General features: G+C 39.4%; 1 pseudogene; it reads right to left on the bottom strand.

Annotated features, from left to right (window-relative positions):
- Window positions 1–463: 463 nt before the first annotated feature.
- On the bottom strand, window positions 464–1,803 carry LOC137954852 (3-ketoacyl-CoA thiolase 2, peroxisomal-like; annotated as a pseudogene).
- Window positions 1,804–20,861: the final 19,058 nt, after the last annotated feature.

The raw sequence follows: 20,861 nt of genomic DNA, 5'->3' as shown, positions 1-20,861 counted from the left end.
CCCAGACAGAGTGATTGTGGTATTGAAATCCTACACTGGTTGCCCCTATTGGCAGAAAGTTTCCTCTGAAAATTAATTTTTTTTATTCTACCTCGGAGTCTGCTCCTGTCTTTTCATCTATAACCTCCTTTTCATGCGCTTTCCAGCTCTCTTATGCATGGTCATCTGTTTGTAGCTCATACCTGCAGATTGGGCACAAAGTATGCTCATCCAACCATGGCTTGAGGTAATTTGAGTGAAATAAATGCTTGCAAGGCAACTCCTGCATCTTGTCATCCATACTCAAGTGCTCCCTATAAACTGCACATTCTGTCTCTCTCCCAAGGTTAATGAAGATTTCATGTGTGACTGGAAGCCTGGCAACCACCTCTTGTGAGGCTGGCGAAGGCTTATTTGGTCCAGCCCCAATTTCCTGCTGTGAAGCTTCAATGACAGAATCAAGATCCTGCAATCGATGGATTTTCTACATAGTATTTACCACCTCTTCTAGCATTGCAACATCCTTCACCGCACCAGGAATTGCAATAGCTGGGCTTATGCCCATGACAGAAGGGTCCACTCCAACAATAGCAAAGTCCTAAATACACCAAGAATTGGTAATCTTTTCTGCTTTGCAATTGATCTTCTCATAAGGAGGACTACACCATCACCATCACTTACTTGGCTCGAGTCATCAGCAATGGTCGTGCCATCCTTCTTGAAAATAGGCTTCATCTTAGCCAGGTTGGACACAAATGCCTTAGGTGGAAAGCCATCATACACAAAAATCACAACATTTTTCTCTTCCTGAGTTTTAGGGTCAATGATCTTTGTAGCCACAGGGATGATTTCACCTTTGAATTTTCCTGATGTAGTTGCTGCAGCAACTTTCTTATGGGAGAGAACAACAGCTTGGTCTTGCTCCTGCCTGGTGACACCAAATCGATGAGCAATAATTTTAGAAGTAATACCCCTAGGAAGAAGACAATTTTGAGCTTGCTGGAAATTCTTTATTTTAGGGTTTATGGAGCCTTCCCACACCATAGGCTTTGTGGTCATCGATGCTAATCCAACTCTAATTCCTATGTCATAGAAGCTAGCTTTTATAGTTGTAGCAGCATTGGCAATAGCCTGAAGGCCAGAAGAACATTGTCGGTTCACAGTTCTGATTGGCACAGTTTCTGGAAAACCACCATAGAAAGCTACCATCCTGCATTCACTTGCCCTCTGAGAGCCTGGAGCCAAAACAGTCCCCACCACAACATCCCCAACTGCACTAGGGTTTATTTTAGTTGTATCAATTACGATTTCAACCCGGAACCCAACACTTGTCAGGATCCTTCTGAGCAAGCCAACATATATCTTGCAGGCTACATCACCCCCAACACTAGGTGGATCTCTGCATAACCCATGTGTTGCAACACCAACAACTTCTTCTACGGATCCATTACTATCCAAACCCATAACTAAGGCTGTCACAGACAAAAATAAAAAATAAAAAATCTGGAGCATCTGCTCAATTACCTCCAAGGAGTTATCTAAAAATTCACATTTTGCATATAAATTCATAAAGGTAGTTTCTAGATTAACAGGCTGTTCCAACCTGTTCCTTGTTATGTAGAATTGAACCCAATTGTCAGTGTCAAGAACTCCAAGAATGGCACATGCAGCAAGAACACAGATGACATATGTTGTTGTCCCTGTGCTGCAAGAATCAGCAACATCCTGTATAGGACTGTATGCCTTGCCCACAACACCATCACCACCCATTTCAACAAAACCGCTTAGCATAGAAATCCAGTACTCCACCTCTTTTGTAGGCATTTTATCCAGTATATGATTAGGCCACTACAAGAGATTGGTTATCTCAATGGTGGGAAGCAAGAAAATTTCTTTCTGGGCATGTAATGCCAATGGCTGTGATGTAGCTCTAACTTTCTCTGGCTATGTAAGAGACACATCGCTGTTAAGGGTCTGAATCGGAAAATGTACTGTTCGGGTAAATTGACCTTCAATACTGCTGGAACAGTGTAGCCCTCCCACACTTTGCATATACATCCATCAACATTGCCCCATTATGCTGGTTGACAACATCTAATGTTTCACTAGCAGCACCCAGATTTGCCACCGATGAAATACAATCAATCTTTCCAGAATTAGCAGCACCTGCTTCATTCTGCTCAACTTCTTCAAAATCCTTACTATCAGTGTTCATCCTCTGCTGTTGTGCACCTTTCTTCACTGCAACAACAACAACAATTTTAAAATTCATCATCAACTCAATTTTCATTGTTCTCATGAAATATTTTTGAGAGTAATATCCCCTTCAACAATCTTTTTGAAATAATTAACTTGTATGTACACCATCCATTAGGCACAAGATGAGAGGACCGAAATAACAGAACCCCATCAAGCTTATCACCTTCCACTGGGAACAAGCCTCCTTGCTCATTTTGCGCATACTTTGCACTCATACTAATCCAAGAACCCATCTTTCTTTCAGGCATTTCATCAAACATAATAGTTAAAACTTCTTTGATCCCATTATCAACGTCATTCAAATCCCTCCAACGCATTCCAGAAATTCCAAAAGAATTTCCAGTAAAGGCATACTGTGCAAACTCATATAGACCTCGGTATAAAGAAAAACCAAGAAAGTTCTCCATCACTAAAACCTAGTCTCTTGAGAAGCTTGTATTGTCAACAAAAAATTGAAATAGAGAAGCTCCTGGAGTCCAAATCTAAAGACCCACACATAGCCAATAATTGAAGCAGATTTTACCTTTGAGAAAGCATTCACCACCAAAAACCCAAATGCAATATGCAATTTTCTAGAATTTTTTGTTCTTGAATGTTCCTCTTGCTATCAACACCATTTCTCCCACTGTGGTCGCCATTTCCATTTCTCCAATTTTCGATTCACTCCGCAGTCTGTCGGAATAAGAGAAATCGACGGCTGTCCGAAAAGTTGGGGAAGGAGTTCGCTATTGCTTCACATAAGTCATGATATGAGGTACCCCTGAACCTAATAGGGCTTTCAACCTTCAATCTCTGATTATTTTGGAAAATAGGGTCAATGTCCCAGTCCTGAATGACGGAGACCTCACGGAGGATTCTCGAAACCATGGTGGTCTCATCTAGGCTCTTCTTGCCGATGACCTTGATGGCGAATGCCATACTGTCAATGACAGGCTTGGCATAATCATCTTTGGTGAAGGATCCTTGGTCGATGAGCCTACCGTGCTTGTATTTTCCAAACAAATTGGTTGTGCCGGCGTCGAGGACATGAGGGGTCTCCATGGGTCATGGAATCAATCGACCCCGAGGAGAGTCTCGAGTCCCGGGGCTCTTCACTTCTACTCTATCTCTAGAGCTCGCTTTGGATTCCCAGAGTCTAGGCTTCGGCTTTGTATTTTTATCCTCGGAATTTCAATGCCAAACGAGCTTCCTCTCCGTAACCGTAGCAAAATGCCTTTCGATTGCAGAAATTTTAATGGAAGATTCACGCATTCCATCACGCAATGCTAAAATCCCTGTGTGTATTTCTCCCAATAAATTGAGTATGGCAAACCATTTTTCTTGGGACGAAGAATCACTCATTGTATTCTTGCTTTGATACCAGTAGTTATGGTCCTGGATCTCACACAGTGGTTCGTAGGGAAGAAAAAGAGAAGAGAAGAATCAATCCGAAGGGAAGCTTGAAAACCTAGGTTCGTTAAGGAGAACACACACCCCTGAACTCGTTGAGGAGAACTCAAAATCAATACTTACCCTTTCTCATTTCTTTCACCCCTTAAGTAGGGCTCATGCTAATAAGGTTCAAGATAAAATATTACAATAATGCCCCTAAGACATATTAACTCTTCAACTGAAATAAAAATAAAGTAAAAGTAAATTGAAAGAAAAGAAATTAACTTAATACTAATTGACTTAGCCAGTGCACCTATGCCTGACTTGGCTTGCTATTGAGGTCATAAATAGAGACTACAATCATTGGAGGCAAGTCTAAGTAATAGAGACTCCCTTTTTCATGGCCTCCACCAATCACCTGCTTTGTTACCAGGTACTGAAAAGTATAAGAAGAAGGAGAAAAATTAATACAACAATTAATCTTCTTGGTTAACTGGCTTACAAAAAATAAACTTAACGGGAATTAAGGAACAAATAAGACATCAATAAGCTAAAGTGTGGGAGTAGCGGAGGAGGGTCCCTTCCCGACAACTTTGGTTTGGGATGTATCTGCTATGGTAGAAAACTTGTTTGGTAGGCATGGAGACACAAAATTCATAAGACATTTATTACCTATGAGATGTTTGGAGGCCTCTCAGTCAAAAATCCAAGATGACGAAGATGAAGTGGTAGAAATCATAGCTGGGATAGTAGTAGTAGCAATAGTAGTGAAGGAAGATGTGGAAGTGGAAACCATCATTGGCTTCAGCCTCTGCAGTGGTTCAAAGTCATCATCTCAGAATGTCTTTTTTCCCTTCAGTGACTTTATTTTTTCTTCATTCATTTCAGTATTAATTGAGGCTTGATTGGAAATAACCCAATCCGGCTTACGATGAAGCTTCCAACAAGTATCAACAAGATCATTTAATCCTCCACAATGAGTGCACACTTGGTTATCAATCCTTGAAGAGCTTTAACCAGCTCTACCATCTCTAGAATTTCTACTGTGCCCCATGTTAGCGTTGAAGAGCAAATATGGAAGAGTCTTACAAGCAATAGGAAGTCTTACAGAGCCACATTTATTATGGAAGGAGGTCTCACAGAAGAGTTTCAGTTTAAAGGTGCTTTAGTTATGTTAGTCTTCTATTTATGTTGAGTTATTTAATTATGCTAGGACTTATCTTTAAGTGTTAGAGTTTAGTTGTAATTTTGACAAGGGTAGTTTTATTGTAATTGGACTCTACTACTTTCCTCTATTATAAATAGGGGTTCATGTAATCTGATTACATTAAGTCAATAAAGTTTTTCCTTTTCCATAAATTCAACATGGTATCAAAGAAGGTTCTGTGAGTTGACTCATCAACCCACAAAGTTAATCTGATCCTTTTCTAATCTATTATCTCTAGTAGTTTAGATTCATATTTATATTTTTTTTCTCTTTTTCGTCCCTTTACCTGTTGTTTTCTTTGCATTTTCACCTCTATATTGAGCTTTTAATATTGCATATTATATATTCATAGAAAGATATTTGAGTCTAATTTCAAATAAAAAGAATTTTTTTCAATCAGAGTTATCTAAAAGGAGAAATCGATATTTGAAATAGTAAAGGACAGATTGCAAGAGAGGAAAGAGTAGCAAAAGAAAGGTTCAACTTCCGAGCTATTTTATGCTATCAATAATGAGACTTTATATGGAGAATTATACATGAAAAGAAAGATCTGCAAGTCTATTTTCTTATCTATTCAACCAATTCTCAATCTGATATTTTTATATGGAGATATTGTTCTTGGAAGAGTCAATGGCCATGTTGGCAAAAGGAGAAAGAGTACTTAGTTAGGACAGATTATAGAGACCGAAATCTATCAAATTATTTATCTCAAAAGAAATATATTTTAGGAAGTGAAGTTATACTTCGATAAAATTTATTTAAGTCTAGTTTCATAAGGAGAAAATTTTAGGTCAATCGGATCTATATTTAAGGATATATTCACATTGGAAGAATCAAAGGTCATGAGATTGCATTGAAAAATCCAAACTTAAACAGATTTTTTGCGTCACTTTTTGAGTTGCTATTATTGATAAAAAAATATCAGAAAAATATATCACTTACCCTTTTTTCTATTACCTTCCTCCTACCATCCTTTTTTTACTTTCATATAACCCTTTGGGCCAACCTCTTGTGTGTTGCTTCGGTTGGTTTACCTTTATATACATACACATACACTCACAAACAAACACACACACACACACACACACACACACACACACACACACACATATATATATATATATATGGGTGTTTTAAGTCCATTGAGATTTTTTATATGTATCCGTGGGTCTTTTATCGCCATCTTGTGAATGACAGGCATTACCCACTTATCACCTATTTCTACCTTTGAGAGTCAGTGTCCGGGTTGGGACACCATGATGGAGGAGCTTATTACTACATCTATGTGATTTGGTTCAAGCTGAGATCACTGTCATTACCTCCAAGCTTGAGGGGGGAGAAGTAGAAGAAGAAGTTCAAGAAAAAAGTATTTTATTCCATATGTTGTGGTAAGTTTTATGTGACCAAAATATTCAAGAAAGGGGAAGTACGAAAGACGAAGTTTTTGCATCTATGAAGAATTGTATTTGTCAAGAAATGTTTTCAACAAAAAAAATTGAAGACCAAGAATCCTTTTCATTGCAAGCTGAAGTTATAAACTTCACCCTGAGGGAGAGTGTTGAAGAGAAAATATGAAAGAGTCATACATGACTCTCACAATAAGAAGTCTTACAGAGTGACAATTATTATGGAAGAAGGTCTCACAGAAAAGTTTCAGTTTAAAGTTGTTTTAGTTATGTTAGTCTTCTATTTATGTTGAGTTATTTAATTATGCTAGAACTTATCTTTAAGTGTTAGAGTTTGGGTGTAATTTTGACTAGGGAAGTTAATTTGTAATTGGACTCAACTACTTTCCTCTATTATAAATAGGGGTTCATGTACTTTGATTACATTAAGTAAATAAAGTTTTTCTCTTTTAAATAAATTCAACAGTTGGTTGAATTCATACCCATGTTACTAGAGTACATAGCTGAAGATATCTCAACATGAGGAGTGGAAGAGGGGTCTATAATACGAAATAATGTGACACTTATATCATTAAAATATGGAAGTGCTAAGGGTTTTAGCATTTGTGATTGAGCCACATGTAGGTATGACTTGGTATTGGCCAAAGAAATGGCAACTGCTAAAGCCTCCTGCCACTTTTCTTGAACCGAGATGTCAGTAGAGTAGACCAAACAATTTCCACTCGTGAATAAGCCTCCTGTTTTGTATTAAACATATTCTAAAAATATCATATAGTTTTTGAAAATTTTCGATTCAAGAGTGTAACTTGGCACAAGTGTCCCATATTTGCTTCGCTGTTTCAAGGTGTTGAATTTAGGACCCATGATTGAAACCTCGAGCAAGATGAGAGAGGGAGAAGAAAAAGAACAAAGAGAGAGAGAGAGAGAGAGAGAGAGAGAGATCTCGGGTAGAGAGGAGAGAAGAGAAAAAGACTTTAGGCTAGAGAGAAATTCTTCCACGAGTTGAGAAGTGGAGAGCTTGATTGAACCCTTCAACGAAGACCCCTATTTATACTATTTCCATTAAATATTTAGGGAAACTTCAGAGATAAGATAGGATCCCTAATATCCCTAATTAAATCAATCATGATTATCCAAATCTACATAAATCAAGAGAAGATAAATCAATTACATTAATCAAGGAAGACTGCCAAATCTTTCGACTCATATAATAAGGATTCCAGATCGTGTGATGACTCATCATGCCACCTCACATGGTGACTCATCATGCCAGCTGGTGTGGTCATGGTGGGTTTGGTCCCACCTTGTAATACTCCCCCTCAAACGGGGGTGAGAAAACATCGTAAATGCCCAACTTACTGCAGATGGTTGATAAGATCTTATGAGTGATTGGTTTGGTGAGAATGTCTGCAACTTGTCCTTGTGAGGAGATATACTTGAGAGATAATATGTCAGCTTGGAATTTCTCTCATATGAAATGGCAGTCTACCTCAATGTGCTTTGTTCTCTCATGGAAGACCCGATTTGAGGTGATATGTATTGCCATTTGATTATTGCAATGTAGATCCATTGGGGCTTCTTTATAGAATTCCAATTCAGTGAGAAGGGATCTGATCCATTGAAGCTCACTAATTGTCTGTGCCATGGCCTTGTATTCTGCTACTACACTGGACCTTGCAACTACATTCTCCTTCTTGTGTCTCCATGGTACCAAGTTTCCTCCAACCATTGTACAATATCCCGAAGTAGATTTTCTATCATATGGGGATCCAACCCAATCTGCATCTGAGGACCCTTTTATGTTGAAGTGACCATGGTTCTTATAGGGAAGCCCTCTTCTTGGAGCTCCTTTCAAATATCACAATATTCTTTCTAGTGTTTGCCAGTGAGTAAGTTGTGGTTTGTGCATGTATTGACACAACACTTAATACATATAATATATTCGGCCTTGTTACACAAAGATAAATGAGTTTTCCCACAAGTCTTTGATATTTTTTTATATCCACATCTTCTCCTACGCCTACAGATAATTTTGTATTGGAATCCATAGAGGTTTTTGCTGGTCTACACCCCTTTTTTATCGTCTCCTCCAATAGATCAAGGACATACTTCCTTTGAGATAGTATAATCCCATGTTTGGACTGTAGTTCTTCAATACCTAGAAAGTCTTTAAGTAGTCCAAGATCTTTTGTCTTGAATTCTTCACATATATTTTCCTTGGTTTCCTGAATGCCCTCAGGATCACTGCCGCTTAAGACAATATCGTCAACATATACGACCAAAATCACTTTCCATTTAGGTGTCTCTTTAAGAAACACAGAATGATCTATGAAACATCTATAAAATGCGGCCCGTATGAGTGATTGACTGAGTTTATCAAACCATGCACGAGGAGAGTGTTTCAGACCATAAAGGGATTTCTTCAATCGACATGTCGACTCCCCCTCAACCAAAAATCCAAGTGGTTCTTGCATATAAATTTATTCCTTTATATTCCCATTGAGAAAAACATTTTTCACATCAAGCTAATAGATCGGCCAGGAAGAATTAGCAGCAAGAGATAATAAAATATGTACCGAGTTTATTTTGGCCACCGGAGAGAATGTTTCCTCATAATCGATCCCATAACACTACGTATAGCCTTTGGCAATGAGGCGGGTCTTAAGGCGCATTCGGATTGTGTTTAACTATAAAGACCCACTTACATCCAACATGTTTTTTTCTTGATGGAAGAGGAACTAGAGCCCATGTCTGATTCTCATAGAGTGCCTGCATTCCTTTGTCCATTGCCACCTTCAACACTGGATGTGTCAGAGCCTCCTAATAGGATTGTGGGATTGAGATGCAGTAGATAGACGCAAGAAATTGACAACATGAAGAGGATAAACGATGGTGAGACACGAAATTTGGATATGGGGGTGAGAAGTAGAGGATTTAGTGTGTTGGAAGATGGGCTCAAGCCCACAAACTCAAGGCTAGTAAACCCACATGTCCAAGTGGTGGCATATGGGTAAAATAGGATACTTTTCATAAAGATGGCATAAGGGTGTAAATACTTGTTCTCTCAATGTGCTTTAGATATACATAGATGGCATAAGGGCATTGTAAAGCTATAAATAAAGGCATTGGCTAAGAGGTAGAGCATTGAAGCTCTCCCCTCTTTTCTAAAGAAATTCGTCCAGCCTCCCTCCTCACTAGGTCGGTACACCTTCTCCCTTAATCCAAACTCTCTCCATCTTGGTTCTTCTCCTTCTCCTTCTCCTCTCCTTCCTCTCTTCTTCTTCTTCTTCTTCTTCTTCTTCGTTGATCTAAAGTCCTCCACATAGGATCCTAAATTCTACATGGTATCAAAGCACGGAGTTTAGGATCCCCTTTGATGAAGTATACAAAGAATTATTGATGAAGTCTATCCAAGAATTTGTTCATGAAAGGAGTCCAGCCATGATGAGATAAGTCAATTTTGGCCATTATTTACATACACTTTATTTAATTGTTGAATTCTTGATTTCTGAATTACAACAAGTTAAGATATTCTTTATGTGAGAGGTTGTGAAGATTTATCTCTTATGACTAAGCAGATTTTATAATCTTGTTCTTCTTGTAGCTAAATTACGAGCATGATCAAGATTAGTTGTTACTAGTGTCTTATCAAGATTGATAAATTGATGATTTGCGATTCGGTTACCTTTATGTAACTTGGATCAATTTTCTTTGAGGTGGAATTTTAGCACATATTGTTGTAAATTGTCTCACTTGTCGCTGCTCATGGGATCTTTTTATGTTGTTGGAGGACCGTCATATGGTTAAAATTCTAGTACCTACTTATCTCTATTACTTTGCTACTCTTGAACTTTAACGATTGCCCTTTTTTTTTACGTTGGAGTGTTCCCATGAGCTGAGAAAAGTTTGCTTCCTAGAGTCCTGATTTGCCTCTATGTATCTTTAAAGAAGTTAGTGGTTCTCACATGTTTGCCCACAGTTTTTGTTGGAGTTTGGATTAAGGCATAAGAGTGTGCATCTATCCTCTCCTCTTTGTTTTTCTATTAGAATATAAGATGAATTGAGTGATGGCTGGATCTTGTCCCCACTTGGCAAAAGCACAAATTCCTCGATGATTTGGTGCTTGCTCTCGTGGAAAATTTCTATTCCTTCCATCGTCGGTGCCTGATTTGGTCCATAGTTTCTTCAAATTGTATTGAGTAATTATTATTTGAAGACGCCCCTTGCAATTGACCTCGGTATTTGAATTGCCTCATGAAGGAGATTGGACATTGTTGATTTTCAGGACTCCATGGATTTAGTTCATGGAAAAAAAAAAGAAAGACAATCATTGGGAGAAAACCAGAGGAAGAAGAGGTTATGGACTTGATCTCCTAACCCTTCTCTTGAAGCTCAATTAACAGATTAATCAAACTATATTATTATAATTATACCCCTGGAACTTAAACCTAATTACCTCAATCATGATTATCCAAATCTACATAAATCAAGGGAAGATAAATCAATTACATTAATCTAGAAAGATTTGACAAATCTTCCAACTCATGTGATAAGGATTCCAAATCGTGCTAAATCTTCCAACTTTTGTGATAAGGATTCCAACTTGTGTGATGACTCATCATGCCACCTCACGTGATCATTGTGGGTCCCACTAGCTCGTGTGATCATGGTGGGCCATATCGTATGGGCTTGGACCCATTTTCCAACACTCTTGAATATGTGGGCCTTCCTTGGTCGTGTGGGCTTGGACCCATCTTACAAAAGACATACAAGTAGTAAGAGTGACATACTCCACATTACTACAATCCCATTAAGAGGTCTCTCCAATTACCTTAACTGGTCACAATTGATATGGTGGGTTCTCAATACTCGTGACCTTTTTAGTCACGTAATCAAACTCCCTCCTCTGATTGATGAAGAAGAGGTGGGTTAAAAATGATAACCAGGTTATTAGTTGGCTCATCAATAGCATGGAAGAGCATGTAACTAACAATGTGGTCTACTTGGAAATAGCCAAGGGCATTTGGAACACATGTGCTAAGCTATACTCTAGTACAACCATCTTACAAAAATTATTGGATGTCTTACAAAGTATGCTGAATACTAAACAAGGAGAAAACATTCATGAATTTTTGGCCCGATTTTGGGGCCTTCTCCAAGAATGGAAAATCACTTAGCCATATTCAATAGACATTGCAGTTCAAGAAAGGCAACGGGAGGCCTTGGCAACAAAGACCCAGCTTCTTAGCTCCTCTGCTCTTCCATCCTTCGATGACATCAGTGCCACATTGACACGGATCCTTGATCCATCTCCTACTTCCCCATTGATGCTACATCTGCTATGTACTCTGGCAATAGGGGTGCATCATCCTCATACCGAGGATGCAGTAGAAATATTAGAGGGGTCATAATAGAGGTGGTAGAACGGGTCTAACCCATTCCCACACTAAACCTCACCTTTGTACTTACTGTGGTGGTCAAAACCACCTTGTGGAAACCTACTGGAAACTTCATGGCAAGCTTAATTGGGCCACGACTGACCCAGTTTCCGTTAATGTTGGTAAATGGGAAGAAAAGGCTGACTCCCAATCCGGGAAAGTGACTCTCACTTCTGAAGACTATGCCGCATTTCAGAAGATGAAGTCTCTAATAGAGTCATCCATTCCACCGTTATCTACTGCTGCTACCACCATTGCCTCAGGTATGCTTCCTTCCTCTTCATCCTCTTCCTCTTGGATCATTGACTCCGGGGCCTTTGAACATCTTTCTGGTAACAAACACATTCTTCATTCCTTATCTCCATGTCTTCCCCAAAAATTTATTACTATTTCTAATGGTACCCAAACCAAGGCACTTGGCAATGGTTCCTCATCTCTTACATGTTCTATCCGTCTTCAAGATGTTTTGTTTGTCCCTCATTTTCCTTTAAAACTGCTTTTGGTTAGTCAAATAACAAAAAAATTGAATTGCTCTATCACCTTCTCACCTTCTTCTTGTACATTTCAGGATTTAACTATGAAACAGGTGATTGGTGGCTGCCATGAAAAAGGGGGCTTGTACTACTTCACTCTTCCACCATTAGCTGCCCTATCATCCACTGCATCCGAGGCACAACTTTGGCACAACCGGCTTGGCCATCCTTCTACATCTTCACTTCGTCATTTACTTCCTTCATTAAAATCACTTTCTACTTTCAATTGTGAGGTTTGTCAATTAAGTAAACACCATAGGAGTACATATTCTCCTCGCCTTACAATAAGTACTGCTTCTTTTGCTTTAATACACTTTGATGTATGGGGACCTTTGTGTGTCTCTAATATTTCTCAAGTTAAATACTTTGTTACATTTGTTGATGACTTTACCCGAGTCACTTGGTTATATCTATTTAAAGAATGATCTGAAATTTTTCCTATTTTTAAAACCTTTCATGCTATGGTATTGATTCATTTTGGAAAGAAAATTCAAATCCTTAGGTCTAATAATTCTAAGGAATACTTATCTATTGAGTTCCAATCATTCTATGAGGGTAATGGATTTATCCATCAAACATCATGTGCCTATACCCCTCAACAGAATGGTGTTGCTGAAAGAAAGAATTGTCACCTTCTTAATGTTGCTCGGGGCCTCCTTTACTCGATGAAGGTACCCTACTTTTATTGACCTCATACTATACTTGCGACCTATTTTCTTATCAATAGGCTACATTCATCTGTTCTTAGCAATAAAACTCCCCACTCTATTTTATTTCATGGTGAAGATCCCTTTTTTCTTCCTCTTAAGGTTTTTGGATGTACATGTTTTGTCCACGTCACTTCCTCACAAAAGAGTAAGCTTGATCCTCATTCTATGAGGTGTATTTTTTTGGGGGTACTCTATTATGGTCCCTAGCCATGGATCTAGTAACTCGATGAGGTAATTGAGAATCCATCACGTTGGGAGGGTTTTTGTTGGGTTCTATAGCCATGGACCATGTCACCCGACGTTCCCCTCTTGATTCCAGAAGTGTTGTAGTTCTCTTTGAACGTCAACTAGCTACTGGTGAGTTCAGAGACAAGAGTAAACAGAGGCGAGTGTATGGCTGGCGAGTTCAGTGAAGGAGATGAGTAACTGCGTGAAGAGAGTGGAGCGTCAAAGAACCTGATTTCTAATTTATCTACTGGAAATAACCTACTGAATTTTCTTCCTTTCATTTCATTCATTCACGCCCTTTATAAAACCAGGGCGTGCTTTACATATTCAACGTCAAGAGACATGGATTCCAGCAATATTACATCAACCTGCCACTAAGTCAAAAAAAAGCAACAACCAACGTCAAGAGACATGGATTTCAGCAATATTACATCAACCTGCCACTAAGTCAAAAAATCCAAAAATTACACAAGTCACCCTCTTCTTCTATCAACTACTCTTGATGCTATGGAGTCCATAACAGTTTTGGATCAAAGTAATACAACAAAGATTCCCTTTTCTCCACCTATTATTGTGATCCTTGAAAATGAGTTTCCTTTTTGTATTCTTCTATGTCACTAGAAGTTAATTGTGTTAATCTGGATCACGATGGATGAAACCCACTTTTAGACTCACGTCAATGAGGTATGGTTTCTCTTGGAGACTGTTGAATTTATGGAAAAGTGAAATACTTCATTGACATCAATAACTTGTTGTAATCAGAGTACATGAACCTCTATTTATAATAGAGGAAGGTAGTAGAGTCCAATTACAATAAAACTACCCTTGTCCCAATTACACCCAAACTCTAACACTTAAGGTAAGTCCTAACATAATTAGGTAACTCAATATTGATAAAAGACAAATATAACTTAAACTAAAACTCTTCTTGGTCGTGAGCCTAAGATAAAGATACTTTTGTGAGTCCTTCTTGATCTTCCAACTGATGTGATAAGGATGCCATCTCTTGGTAATCATTGTGGGTTCTACTTCTTATGGGCTTGGGCCCATCTTGTGGGCTTTCCTTGGTCATGTGGCCCATCTTATAATAATCTTACCTATATGGGCCTTCCTTGGTCGTTTGGGCTTGATCTTATCTTCCAATACTCCCCCTCAAGCTGGGGGTGAGAGAACAACATGAACTCCCAACTTGCTGCAAATGATGTATAAAATATGTTTGTATAAAATGACACATCTTCCAATATGCCTTCATCTTCCAACATCCCCCCTCATGCTGTTGTGTCCTTCCATGAGGCCCTGCAACATTATAAGTGAGAGTAAAAACCACTCCTAGCCGGTAAGCCATTGCTTCATACTCCAGTCTTAATGCTGGATGTAGGGCACACTCCACTGCTATCGGTCATGTGTTTATCGGCATTGCTCTGAATTGTCCACCACCGTGTCCCTCCACAGGACAATGACTCTCAAATGGTAGAAGACTTAAAAGCCATTATAGGGAGGGGGGGGGGGGGGGGGGGGGGGGGGGTGATAACGTTGATGTAATCATAAGTTCCTCCGTTATGGACTTCTAACCACAAATAATTTTCATCTTTTTAACGGGGATGAAGTTCCTCCGTTGTGGACTCCCAACCACAATTAATTTTCATCTTTTTGACAGGGATGAAGTTCCTCCGTCATGGATTTCTAGCCAAAAATAATTTTCATCTTTTTGATGAGGATGAAGTTCCTCCGTCGTGGACTCCCAACCACAAATAATTTTCATCTTTTTGATAGGGATGAAGTAAATGATGACATGAGGCCACCTCTTATTCAATAATAATGTCCCCAAAGAGACATAATAGTTGCAGCTGAATATAAAACGACCATCTTCCAATACATATAACACGAACCAAATAGTAAAATTTGTCAAATAACCCAAGAAACAATCTGATATAAAAATTTCTTCTTTGATGCACAAACTTCATCTTTTGTGCTTCCCCTTTCTTGAATATTTTGGTCACATAAACTTATCCACAACATAAGAAATAAAATACCTCTTTCTTGTTCTTCTTCTACTTCTCCCCCTCAAGCTAGGAGGTAATGGCAGTGATCCCAGCTTGAACCAAATATCATATAAGTAGCAATAATCTAAAATAAAAGAGATTTGTAAATAAGCCCTCAAACCAGGGAGAAGTGAGATATTTTCCTGATATATCAACTCAAATAGTGACGCAAAACAATCAACATAAATTTGGATTTTTCAATACAATAGTATACCAGCATGACTTCTGATTCTTCCAATTCGAATATATCTTTCAATATAGATCAGATTGACATGAATTTTTTTTCTTCTGAAACTAGACTTAAATATCTTTCATCCAAGTATAATATCACTTCATAAAATATAATTATCAGAAGATAAATAATCTGATAGGTTCCGGTCTTTGTCATATGGCCGAACTAAGTTTTGTTTTTCCTGCTTTTCCAGAACGACCATTGACTCTTCCAAGATCAATATCTCCTTATAAAAAAATCATACTGTGAATTGATTGAATAGGTAAGAAAATAGACTTACAGATTATTCTTTTGATATATAATTCTACATATAAAGTCTCTTTCTTGATAGCATAAAATATCTCAGAATTTGAGGCTTTCTGTTGCCGCTCGAACCTCTTTTTAAATCTGACCTTTGCCACTTCAAATATCGATTTATCTTTGTAGATAACTCAAATAATTTTTTTTGAATATTTAAAAGAATATATTTACATATATTTATTTTGATATATATCTCTCCATATAAAGTCTAGTTCTTGATAGCAAAACATACCTTGGAAGCTAAAGCTTTCTGCTGCTGCTCGAACAACTTTTGCAATCTGACCTTCATACATTCAAACATCAATATCTCTCCGATTGGAATAAATAGGTTTTCTTTGGAAAGTAGACTCAAATATATTTCCATCAATATATAATTTTAAATATAAAAACCTACGTATAGAGGTAAAAAACTCAAAGCAATCTATGAGTGTAGGGACTAAAAAAAATAACTACAAACCTAGACCTAGGGTTTAGGGTTTAGAGAAAAGGATCACATTACCTCTGTGAGTTGACCAAGTCAACTAACAGAACCTGTACTGATACCATGTTGAATTTATGGAAAAGTGAAATACTTCATTGACATCAATAACTTGTTGTAATCAAAGTACATGAACCTCTATTTATAATAGAGGAAGGTAGTAGAGTCCAATTACAATAAAACTACCCTTGTCCCAATTACAACCAAACTCTAACACTTATGGTAAGTCCTAACATAATTAGTTAACTCAATATTGATAAAAGACAAATATAACTTAAACTAAAACTCTTCTTGGTCGTGACCTTAAGATAAAGATACTTTTGTGAGTCCTTCTTGATCTTCCAACTGATGTGATAAGGATGCCAGCTCTTGGTAATCATTGTGGGTCCTACTTCTTATGTGCTTGGGTCCTTCTTGAGGGCCTTTCTTGGTCATGTAGCCCATCTTATAATAATCTTACATATGTGGGCCTTCCTTGGTCACTTGGGCTTGATCTTATCTTCCAACAGAGACTGCTACTACCCATGTAAGAGAGGTTATGATTTTCTAACCCTCCTACACTCGGAAAAGAGATTAAAGTTTCCTCTTTCAATATGCTGCTCATGTATCCAATCCAAACCCATTCTCTCCTTGCTCGGATTGAGGCACAAACCCTTCCTTCTCTCAGCTATATCGTGGAAGAGGCTAAAGCTTTTCCTTAACTCGGAAAAGAGAATTCAATCCCTTCCTCCCTTGATTTTGAATAGTCTTAATACAAATAGAATTCAAATATGAAAATAATGAAGGATCAAATCAAGAACATACCTTGGAGCTCGTCAAGGAGACCTCCCAACCCTAGAGCTCATCAAAGAGAACTCCCAATCCTGTTTACCCTAATTCAAGACTTGCCTTTCTTCTATTTCCTTACCCTTTAAATAGGGTATTTCACGTCATAAGTGTTTTAGGCTAACAATGCCAATTTTACTCCTACGTCCTTACTCATTACATAATTAATGAAAATTTAGACTGAAAGCAATATAAATAAGGAAAGTTAAACTAGTGAACTCTGTGAGTCATTGTCTCCTCCTCTAGGTGACTCGGTGTGCAATTAAGTCCGTAACATTTGCCTCCCCTTGGAAAAAGAGTTTGTCTTCAAGCTTGTAAACTGGGTAGACCTGTTTGAAGTTGTCGAGCTGCTCCCACGTAGCTGCTTTAGGTTATGTATCTGTCCACTGAACGAGAATCTCCCACTGGCATCGGTCAAACGGGTGTGTAACACCGCGGGGGGTGTCAGGATGACTTGTCCATTGTCCACTGGAGGAAGGAATGGAGGGGAAGTAGGTGGTGACCCCTTATATGGTTTCAGGAGTGAGACGTGAAACACATCATGCAGCTTTGCCGTAGTAGGCAGTTGTAGTTGATAGGCCACCTGCCCAACACGCCTAAGAATGGGGAAAGGCCCAAAATCCTTGGGGGAGAGCTTATGACACGACGGTCCCGCAATGGACTGCTAGCGGTACGGTCATAGGTGTAACCAAAGATAGTCCCCTACCTCGTATGAAACATTGCGGTGTCCCTTGTTGTAGACACTCATCATGTGCTCCTGTGCCCACTGTAGGCTGTCTGTCATAGTCTGTAATTCCTGAACTCAATCCATGAGGACCTAATCAATGGCGTCTACGCGGGTGGAGCCTCTCGGATAAGAGAGAAGGTGAGGGGGTCCCTTCCATAAAGAACCCTAAAAGGAGAGGATTGAAAAATGGAGTGAAACCAGGTATTATAAAAATATTCAGCCCATGGTAGCCATTGAACCCAGTGCTTCAGATGATCACCAACAAAGCACCATAGATACATTTCGATGGTGCAATTGACCACCTCAGTTTGGCCATCTGTCTGAGGGTGATACGCGGATGAGAACCTCAATTTTGTGCCGCTCAGAAGAAAAAGTTCCTTCCAGAAAGTTCTTGTGAATACCACATCCCAATCACTGACAATAGATTCGGGAATGCCATGTAATCGTACAATATGCTCAAGGAAAGTTTGTGCCCCTCGAGATGCCGCATATGGATGAGCCATCGGAATAAAATGTGCATACTTGGAGAACCGATCAACCACCACGAATAAAACTGATTTCCCGGCTGAAAGTGAAAGACTCTCAATGAAGTCCATCGAAATATCGGCCCAAACCTAGGTAGGGAGGGTGAATGGCTGGAGAAGACCTGATGGACTCAAATGATAGGTTTTATTTCGTTGACAGACCTGGCAGGCTGAAATATACTTTGCAATGGAAGTCTTCATAGCCTGCCAATAAAAATTGGCTCGAATGCACAACGAAGTTTTTTGAGGACCTTTGTGTGTACTGTCATGATAAGCTGAGAGAATGGCTGGAATTAACTCGGATGTGTGGGGAAGGTAAATCCACTGTTTGTAACAAATCAGTGAATCCTAGATGGACCATTTAGAATCCATAGGCCCCTTTGTAATCTTCCTGTGGAGCTCTTGTAGGGCTAGAAGAGTGATATGTGTTTCTCACACCAAGTCAAGGATGAGGAACTGAGGCTGGCTAACTGCATATATGAGCTGCTAGTGTTCAAAACGACTGGACAAGGCATCCGTTGCCTTGTTGAACCTTCCCGCATGGTATTTCACTGAGAAATCAAAGCCCATTAACTTACTGATCCAATGCTGCTGTGGTGAAGTTGTGAGGCGTTGTTCAAGTAAGAACTTGAGGCTATAATGATCTGTACAAATGAGAAATGCACGACCCCATAAGTAAGGCCTCCAGTGTTGGACTGCCTTGGCCAACTGTTAAGCACCTAGCCAATACATCCTAAATGACTGGCCTGTTAGGAGCGGAAGGCATAGGTACTTAACCCTAGGACCATAACAGTACACGCCACCCTTCTGAGCCGACGACCACGATGGCCTTAACACATCAACGGGGACTGGGTCAGGAGCCCATACTCCTTGACGGCACCCCGCCAGGGGCGTACGGTCCACCTTCGCACGCAGGGACTCAAAGTCAGGACGTAGCGCCTGTTCTGATACCAAATGTTAAGCACCTAGCCAATACTACCCAAAAAACCGGCCTGTTAGGAGCGGAAGGCATAGGTACTTAACCCAGGACCATAACACCAGCCCCATTAATTCTCGTTCATATGCAGCCAGTTTGTGATGGGGAGCTGCCAATTGCCAACTAAAATAAACAATAGGGTGTGACTGCGGCTGTAAGACGGCCCCAATGCCCCCATCCAAAGTGTCACACTCAACCACAAATAAGTCTTCAAAATTTAGAAGTTGTAAAACAGTTGTAGAAGCGAGAGCACCTTTGAGGTCCTCAAAGGACTGTGTGGCTTCCTCGTTCCAATGAAAGGAATTCTTCTTGAGGAGATTTGTCAAAGGTGCTGCCAGAGGATTGTAATTCTGAATGAATTTGCGATAATAGCCCGCTAGACCCAAAAATCCGCACAAAGCTAAGCAAGATTGAGGTTGTGGCCACTCAAAAATTACCTGAATCTTCTTAGGATCAACAGTGACCCCCTCATGTGATATAATGAGGCCGAGGTAAGCAACATAAGATGCCGCAAAGGAGCATTTGGATTTCTTCAAATAGAGCTGATGTGCTCGTAATAATTAAAACACAATCCTCAAATGTGCTAAATGTTCTTCTCTGGACTTGCTATATATGAGTATATCATAAAAAAAACAAGTAAAAATTTCCAAAGATAAGTGCTAAATACCTCATTCACCAGTGCTTGAAAAGTTGAAGGTGCATTTGATAACCCGAACGGCATGACCACAAACTCAATGGTCGTGCTGTGTACAGAATGATGTCTTCCAATGTCGGAGGGGTGCACGTGAAGCTTATGATGTCCTGAACGTAAGTCCAATTTCGTAAAGATCCACGACCCATGTAACTCATCTAGGAGCTCCTCCACTACTGGAATTGGGAACTTATCCTTCATTGTTTGCGTGTTTAATTCGCGATAATCAATACACAATCACCATGTGCCATCATGTTTCTTCACAAGAAAAATGGGTGAAGAGAACGGGGACCTATTGCTGCGAATAAGGCCCTATTGTAACATCACCTGACACTGTCTCTCGATCTAATCTTTCTGGAAGTGTGGATACCGGTACGGTCGAACAACCACCACATCAGACCCTAGTTTCAAATAGATCTAATGATCACAGTGCCTCAAGAGAGGGAGCCCTAAAGGCTCATGGAAGAGGTCAGAGAACTCATCAATAAGATTATCAAGAGTGCTGTCTGGAGTGTCCTGGGCTTGCATAGAATGAATGTGATGTGGTGTTTCCACTTGACTCCTTTATAGGAGCACTTGGCTACTGTGCAAGACAAAACTCATGGTTAAAGCTGAGAAGTCCCACTGAATGGGTCCCAATGTTTGTAACCATTTAATGCCCAATACCATATCAAAACCTGCCAGAGGAATGATAAAAAAATCAGCATGAAATAAAGTAGTACCAATGGAAAAATTTACCGCCTTACTGATCCCGTAACTCAGAACTTTCTCCCCATTAGCAATTGAGATTGTGGCTGCCAAATGTCGAAGGATCTGTAACTGCAGATGCTGGCCCGCAGTTAAGCTAAGAAAATTGTGGGTACTCCCCGAATCCACTAGTCCCACAATTTCCCGATCAAGGACCTGAGCACGGACTTGCATAGTTTTGGGCGATT

Source organism: Aristolochia californica, unplaced genomic scaffold (genome assembly GCF_029961685.1).
Source record: "Aristolochia californica isolate CCGP_79_NKW_82.1479 unplaced genomic scaffold, dmAriCali1.0.hap1 SCAF_2, whole genome shotgun sequence".
Taxonomy (NCBI): Eukaryota; Viridiplantae; Streptophyta; class Magnoliopsida; order Piperales; family Aristolochiaceae; genus Aristolochia; species Aristolochia californica.
Note: the sequence above shows the minus strand (reverse complement) of the source record. Positions and strands in the feature narration are given on the sequence as shown.